Below are 7735 nucleotides of genomic sequence, written 5' to 3' on the forward strand. Positions count from 1 at the left end.
GCAATCTTGGCTCACTGCAGCTTCTGCCTCCTAGGTTCAAGTGATTCTCCTGCCTCATCCTCCCAAGTAGCTGGGATTACAGGCGAGTACTACCACACCCGGCTAATTTTTGTATTTTTAGTAGAGACGGGGTTTCACCATGTTGGCCAGGCTCATCTCAAACTCCTGACCTAATGATCTGCCCTCCTCGGCCTCCCAAAGTGCTGGGATTACCGGCATGAGCCACAGTGCCCAGCCCAGATGACTACACTTTACGAGGGTGGTATTGCTGTTCTAGTCTCTTTGTAATGACAAACAGATCCTAAATTCCTCAGGTGACTACGTTTCAGTCCTTTTTCTCTCATTGTCTCTACACTGTCTTCTCATTCCCCTCCCATCCCAAGCTGTTCTCAGCAACAGCTTCACTAATGCTTACCCATGCCTGGGCAAAAGCCAGCACTCCCAAAAAGTCCTAGCATTCTCCAACTCTCTACAAAAAGGGTCTTGGCTTTTGTTTTCTTTCAGAATACCTATATTTTAGGCAAGGAGAGTTTTAAAAAAGAATCAGCTACTAAATATTCTTTGAAATGACTATCCCACACCTGTCACCCTGTTTATTCTCAACACCCTATAAATGATACCGCTTTAGGCAAGACTGGTTGTGTGAGCATTTAACCACCAGATATCAGCAACTGGGAAGCCCACAAATAGCAGCAGAGAGGACAAATAGGATGACTCAGTAAGCCGTCTGAGTCAGACTGGCAGAGACTGGCCTTCCTTCATAATTATGGGGCATTAAACCCATCATCTGTGAAGTCACCTCCGAGTCTCATCTAACCAATATCATGCATCTAGTTTCCTTTGAAGATGCGCAATCTTCCTCCTTCTAGCTACTAAGAAATTAAAGTGCTTGGGCTGAGAGGGCTCCTGTAAGCTAATAGTCTATGTTTTCAGCAATTAACCCCTTTCTGAGATTGGCTGATGTTCATGCTTTTAGCTGGTCTTAGTCCTGGCTTGGTGACCCTTGATCGTGAGTCCTCAGATAAGTCACCTCATCTCACTGAGCTTCTTTCATCTATGATGAGATAATAAAACTTGCCTAGCTACAGAGTTGTCATGAAGATTAAAGTGAATTTGGCCAACTACATGACATTTTGGAAATGGCAAACTATATAAACAGGAAATAGACCAGTGATTGCCAGGGAATCCAGGATGAACAGGTGGAACACATCATATTTTTAGGGCAGTGAAACTATTCTCTATGATATTCTAATGGTGGATACATGACATTTTACATCTGTCAAAGCCCACAGACTGCACAGCACAAAGATGAGCCCTGACGTAAACTGTGGACTTCATTTAATAATAATGTATCCATACTGATTCATCAATTGTAACAAATGTACCTCAGTAATGCCAGATATTAATAGTAAGAGAAACTGCAGGGAGAAGAAAGTATAGGCATGTGGGAATCCCCTGCACTTTCAGGCCAATTTTTATGTAAACCTAAAACCGTTCTAAACATAATTTTTTTGTGACATTACCAGGCCAAAATGAATGAATTAATTTAATTTAAAAAGTAAAATAAAAATAATTTTTAAAATCAGTTTGGATAAGATATGTGAAAGTATTTGACAAACTCTAAAGAGCTAAATAAACATAAGGCATAATACCCAAATGATCTTAAAGAACTTAATTGTGAAAGTTCGTTTGGGGACCTGACAAGTAGAGCCCCAGGTGATGTCTTAATTACCTGTCTTCACACCTTCGAAGTTGGTTGAGATAGAAGAGTGGGTAGGACTTCTATGTCCAGTTTGCCTTCACTGCTGACTGAAAAGATTTCTAGCAAATCCAAGTCATGGTACAAATATTCTACCCTTCACACAACTACTACCTCTGAAATTGCTCAGGAAAGTTTAATACACATTACACATACACACTACCTTTCAGCATGTTTCCTTTAGATTCTCTGCGGCTCTTACCCTGTCCAATATTTAGCAGTCATGTTTGATTAAGGTCACATTTTTCAGAGGTGAAAAAGCGATGAGAAGATTTCAGGATTAAGTTCAGGATTAAGTTCAGTTAGGTTAGGAAGGAAAATCTTTTCTCCTTTTAAGCCAGAGAATGCCTGACATAGACAAAGCTTCTTACAGTGTTTTGTTGTTGGGACTTGGGGGCTGAAAGGGTGGCTATTGCTGGAACCTGGAAAACATTATCTCTGATGCCCACCATAACCATATCAGGTAGGGAGGATAAATTGTAGGGCAAGAAAGAGGACCAGTGGGGTCAAAAATTACCATAGGTCATACAGAAATGACAGACAGGCATTCAAACTCAAGACAGAGGAAGCTGTTGCTCAGGCCTTGCCAAGTGAGATTAGCTAGCTAATTTCAGCCAACTTATTCTGGGATAGTGGTGGTCAATTGCATTTCCTCTCCTGGATAATGCTTGTACTTTTGACAAGAACCTTCAAAGCTTTTGAAAAAGACCTATAGTGTTCATCACACAATGATCGTTGGAACTCTGTTCTAGGAGCTATTAATAGACTTGCTATGAAAAAAGAAGTTCTATGGTCAAATAACTAGGAAATGCTGCACATGATGGAGCCCTTTGTGAACAATTATGACACACATTCGCACGTTGCAGGCTCTGGGCAGCCTGCAGCTAAGAAAACTATTTAGTTTCGTTTAACTCCACATGTCCCAGGCTTATGTGCGTATTGAGCACCTTTTACTGTATGCTTATTAACATTTCCTTGAATACCAACATGGGAAAAAATTGGTTTTAAAAAAGGAAGCGGGCTGAGCACACTGGCTCACGCCTGTAATCCCAGCACTTTGGGGAGCCGGGGCAGGCAGATCCCTCAAGGTCAGGAGTTCAAGACCAGCCTGGCCAACGTGGTGAAACCCTACCTCCACCAAAAATACAAAAATTAGCTGGGCGTGGTGGTGCATGCCTGTAGTCCCGGCTATTCAGGAGGCTGAGGCATGAGAATCACTTGAACCCAGGAGGCAGGGGTTACAGTGAGCCGAGATCACACAACTGCACTCCAGTCTGGGCAACAGAGTGAGACTTCATCAAAAAAAAAAAAAAAAAAAAAAGGAAGCAACTAATGGTGGAAGTAAAGCCATCCTGACATGATAACAAAAGAGTCATTTTGGGGAAATGACCTCATATCAGCAGTTTTCCCACTCATCCAGGGGTAAGTACGGTGCACTCTCCACGTAGTGACAATAAATAGATTTATTAAATAAATCAATCCCGTGTCCATGACTTCCCCACAACTCCATGTTAGATCCTATTATCATCCATTAGGTATTAAAGTGCTCTCAGCCAAGGAGCACTTGGGTGTTAGCTCTAGATTCTGAGGTAATACTACTGGAAACGAGAAAACAAGGAGAAACAGGTGTCTGAAAAGAGAATCAGAACAGAGAACAGAGTCTGATGTGAGGAACTGAAGAAAAGCAAGCTGTGAAACTGACATCTCTTGCATTGCCTCCACTCGCTATCTGACTGTGAAGACAGAAACAGCTAGGTATTAGTTGGTGCAAAAGTAATTGCGGGTTTTGCCATTAAAAGTATATTTAAGAATCAACATCCCTAATGAAAGCTACTTGAAGTTTAAGCCACTGTAAATACTAATAAGATACATAGTGTTTGCACATAGAAGGATGGAAAAACAGGCAATGAGAAAGACTTCTTTGCTGCATATAACTGTCAGTGAATGTGGAAGCTTAGTTGTTTAGAATCTAGTAGTTGAGACCAGTTTTCAAAACCACTCCCAATTTCAGGGCACAGAATGTCTTAGTAACACCCACAAGTTTCATCTAACGAACATGACTAAAGCTAGAAAGCAGCCCTGAGGTTTTTTCGCAGAGTCCGCCCTGCCTGGGGTCAGACATGCCCCTATGCAAAGTGGGCCCGGCAGCTGTCCCCTCCTGGTGCTCACCCTGCGGGGGAGCAGAGTCGGCGTGGAAACCTGCTATGGGCAGAATGAGGCTGGGCTGGGCTGGAATGAGCCACTCCCTTAGAGAATCTAAATGAGGATGAAGAATTTCTGACCCAGCTAGGGGCCAAAACCTGTCCAAGAATAGAAGTGGAAGGGACTCAAGCTTTTTAAGTTTCTTCCACAGCAATCCAGATTCCAACATTGTTTCTAAGGAGGCTTTTGTTTCCCTGGAGAATTCTAGTTTCAAAGTGGACTTTCTTGCACAAAAAGGGATTCAGTAAAATCGGTTGTGTGAGTGAGTGTTAAGTGTGAATTCAAAGAAGAATACTAGGCTGGGTCTCAGGCATACGTTACTATTACACTATGTATCTTATTAGTACTCAGAGTGGCTTAAACTTCAAGTACCTTTCATTTGGAATGTTGGTTCTTAAATATACTTTAAATGACAAAAACTGCAATTACTTTTGCATCAACCTAATACCTAGCTGTTTCTGTCTACATCTCAGAAGCCAGAGGTGCCTCATGAGAACACTGAGGTAGCCAGACAAGGACCACATCCAGACAGGAAGAGCACACAGCACAGTGGCTGTGAGCATGGGTTTTCCATGAGATAGACCTCAGTCAGAATCTCAGCCTCAACACTTACTAGCCATGCAATCTGGGGAAATCTTGCCGGATGATCTTGCTGAGTCTTGGTTTCCTTAACTGTAGAGAGACTAAGAATCTCTAGTTCACTTGGGGATTCAATGCAATAATATGTATCACAGGCCAGGCACAGTGGCTCATGCCTGTAATCCCAGCACTTTGGGAGGCTGAAGTGAGTAGATTGCTTGAGCCTAGGAGTTTAAGACCACCCTAGCAACATAGTGAAGCCCCATCTCTACCAAAAATACACACACACACACACACACACACACAAACCAGCCAGGCATGGTGGCATATGCCTGTATTCTCAACTACACGGGGGGCTGAAGTGGGAGGATCACCTGAACTTTGAAATTTGAGGCTGCAGTGAGCCAAGGTGGCACCACTACACTCCAGTCTGGGAGACAGGAGTGAGACCCTGTCTCAAGTAACAATAATAATACATACAATATTTAGCATTTTACTCAGCATATCATAAGTACTTGATATATTGTAGTCATTATAAAGGTCAAATTTCCAGGACTGGGTTAGAAAATACGAGGAAAATAGACAAGTTCATAGAAGTAATTAGGAAAGAGAGAAAGTTAAACTCTCCTATGACTTGATAAAATGTCTGCATTAGAAAGACAATTACAGCAGGGTTGCATCAGATAAATTGAACCCATCCCCTGCCATATTTGTCCCTGGGCCTTTATATCCTTAGCATGACATTGAACTGATAGGACCAGAAGGTGCTGGGAGAAATGTAAAGATGGGATATAACTGAATTTGGGGTGGATGATTTGCTTCATAGGAATTCCTTGGTGTTTAGAGAAGAGGGCCAAACTGTGATTTTGTCATGAAACTGTCATGAAACTGGCATTTTATGATCATTTTTAAACTTCCATTACAGTTTTAAATACGTTCCTGGCAGTCTTCAACTTTTACAAAGTCTTTCTGGAAACAGGGTCAGAAAACAAAAAGGGTGAAGCCAGATCCCTTTCCCCTGACAGTTGCTGTGCTAGAAAGACAGACCGGGGTCCCCCTCAAAGCTGGCTGCCCCTCACTTCCCAGTTCCCCTGGTTCCTGTGTGCCATTCAGACACCCCACTGCAGTGCTTTCAGCCCATAGGATAAAAAGGAAAAGCTCAAGGCTATTGTTACAAAACACAGTTATAAGATCAATGGAATGGTTTTGAATGCATTTGCTTGCTAATGGGAATTTTTACAAGAGGGAAATAAAAGAGAAATTAGTTCAAATTTCCCTAGACAGATGTCTTAAAGAAATCTGAACCTTCCAAAATGCTACCAAAAAGCTTTTCTAAATTCTGCAAACAAAGCAAAATTGTTGTTAGTTAAATGCGTAATGTTTATTATCACCAGCATATTAGTTTGAGAGCAAATTTACACCACAGTGGAGTTGTATTTTCATATACTGAGAGTACATTTTGTCAATCATTAGAGTCCCTGCTAAAATCAGAGTAACAATATAGTAGGCCCATTTTAAAGAAGCTAGAAAACACTTGTACTATTTTTTTAATGGGTTAAAAAACTGTGCTGCTGTGTTTTTTCTTTAATGATATCATTAAGTATCTGGCCAAATATCCCTGTCCAAGGAACTCAATCTTTAATTATTACATTTTTCCATGGGAATAAACACTGTCACTGAGTATTAAAATTTAGTTTCTAAAAGTACATGGTGCCCAGAAGCCTGCTGGCCTCCGAGATATTTCCACATGTTTAGCAGGGTCCAAACTAACTGAGTTACATCAGCTATTTGTTGAAAGAGTCCCACCAAAATCTGAAAGAGGCCCATAAAGGAATCAGAAAGTTTGCTTATTTGTCTGTTTAAAGCAGTGTCAGAGTAATAGATCAATACAAAATAGGGGCTACCTATATGGTTCAGAGGAATAGTATATTTAAAAAAAAAATGCTATTCTTGATCAAAGTAGATCCCCGACATGATAACACATAAGAGAATTCGAAATTCTAGAACTATAAGAAATGGGGAGAGATAGGAAGGAGGCAGAAAATAAGGAGAAACCTTCAATAATCAGCTTTAGTTTAGCTGATCATCGAATGACAATATTTACTATAGTGTTTTCTGTCTTTGCTAGTTTAACCACATGTTCTATTTTTCAATTCAAGATCAGGGCATTTTTACATTCACTTTAGGTAAATCGTACATCAAGAAACATTTACTTGTATATCCCAAAACATTCAGATTTCGTGGTAAAAACTAATGCATATGACGTACATTTAGACAACAGCTACTGGTTGCCCCCTCCAAAAAAAGTCAAGGTGCCACAAAGACTGAGCTCTTGATGTGAGGAAGACAGTCATTATAAGCACTCCTGTAGTCCCTGAGAAAAAGGATTCCTTCCCTCTCTGAGGAGGAATTTATTATATAACATGAACAACTATCTGCTGAATTTTAATTCTGTCCTTTTTCAGAAATAAGTTTGGGCTCTGCTTTTAAAAACAAGCCCAGGAAATAACAGTTTGCAGGGGCCTGGAATCAGAAGTCTGCAGACTGCTGACAGGAATGTTCAATATTCATATCCATTCTACAATTGACCTCATGTACTATAAGGCTTTTCCTCAACTTGAAATCTCAGTGGTCCCTCAAACAAGTCTCAACATGTGTTTGCCTCATTCATGATGCTAACTCTTACTTTTGGACGAAACAAAAGCCAAAGGTGAATCCTGATGACCCTCAACACTCCAGGAATGACCCAGCATTGATTATGGGCTCCTTGGAGAAATTCAGACAAATATGAGAAAATAAATAGGGGTGGAGCCAGAATTTAGGGTGGTGGGGTACTGAGCAACTTTTTTTCTTATTTGCGTATTTTCCATTATTGTAGTAACACGTGCTTCAATCCAGAGGGACACCACTCTCCAGGATGACCTGTGTCTGAGTGTAGAGTTTCAGAGACCAGGCCATTCACTTGGCACAGCTACAAGAATGGTCTTTTGGAGTTCTTCAGAATGGTTGGAGTTTCCCAGAGATATGTCCTCATTGTTTGATTTTCTTACATAATATATACTCCCTTGGTAACCACATCCACATTTTCAATTATTAACTATATTCAAATCCTCTGGTCCCTCCACTGAGCACCAATGCTATATAGCCAAGTCTTGTGGACATCCTACTGCTGGTCCTACAGCCCATCACATTCAG

The sequence above is a fragment of the Mandrillus leucophaeus genome, unplaced genomic scaffold, assembly GCF_000951045.1.
Source record: "Mandrillus leucophaeus isolate KB7577 unplaced genomic scaffold, Mleu.le_1.0 Scaffold403, whole genome shotgun sequence".
Classification (NCBI taxonomy): Eukaryota; Metazoa; Chordata; class Mammalia; order Primates; family Cercopithecidae; genus Mandrillus; species Mandrillus leucophaeus.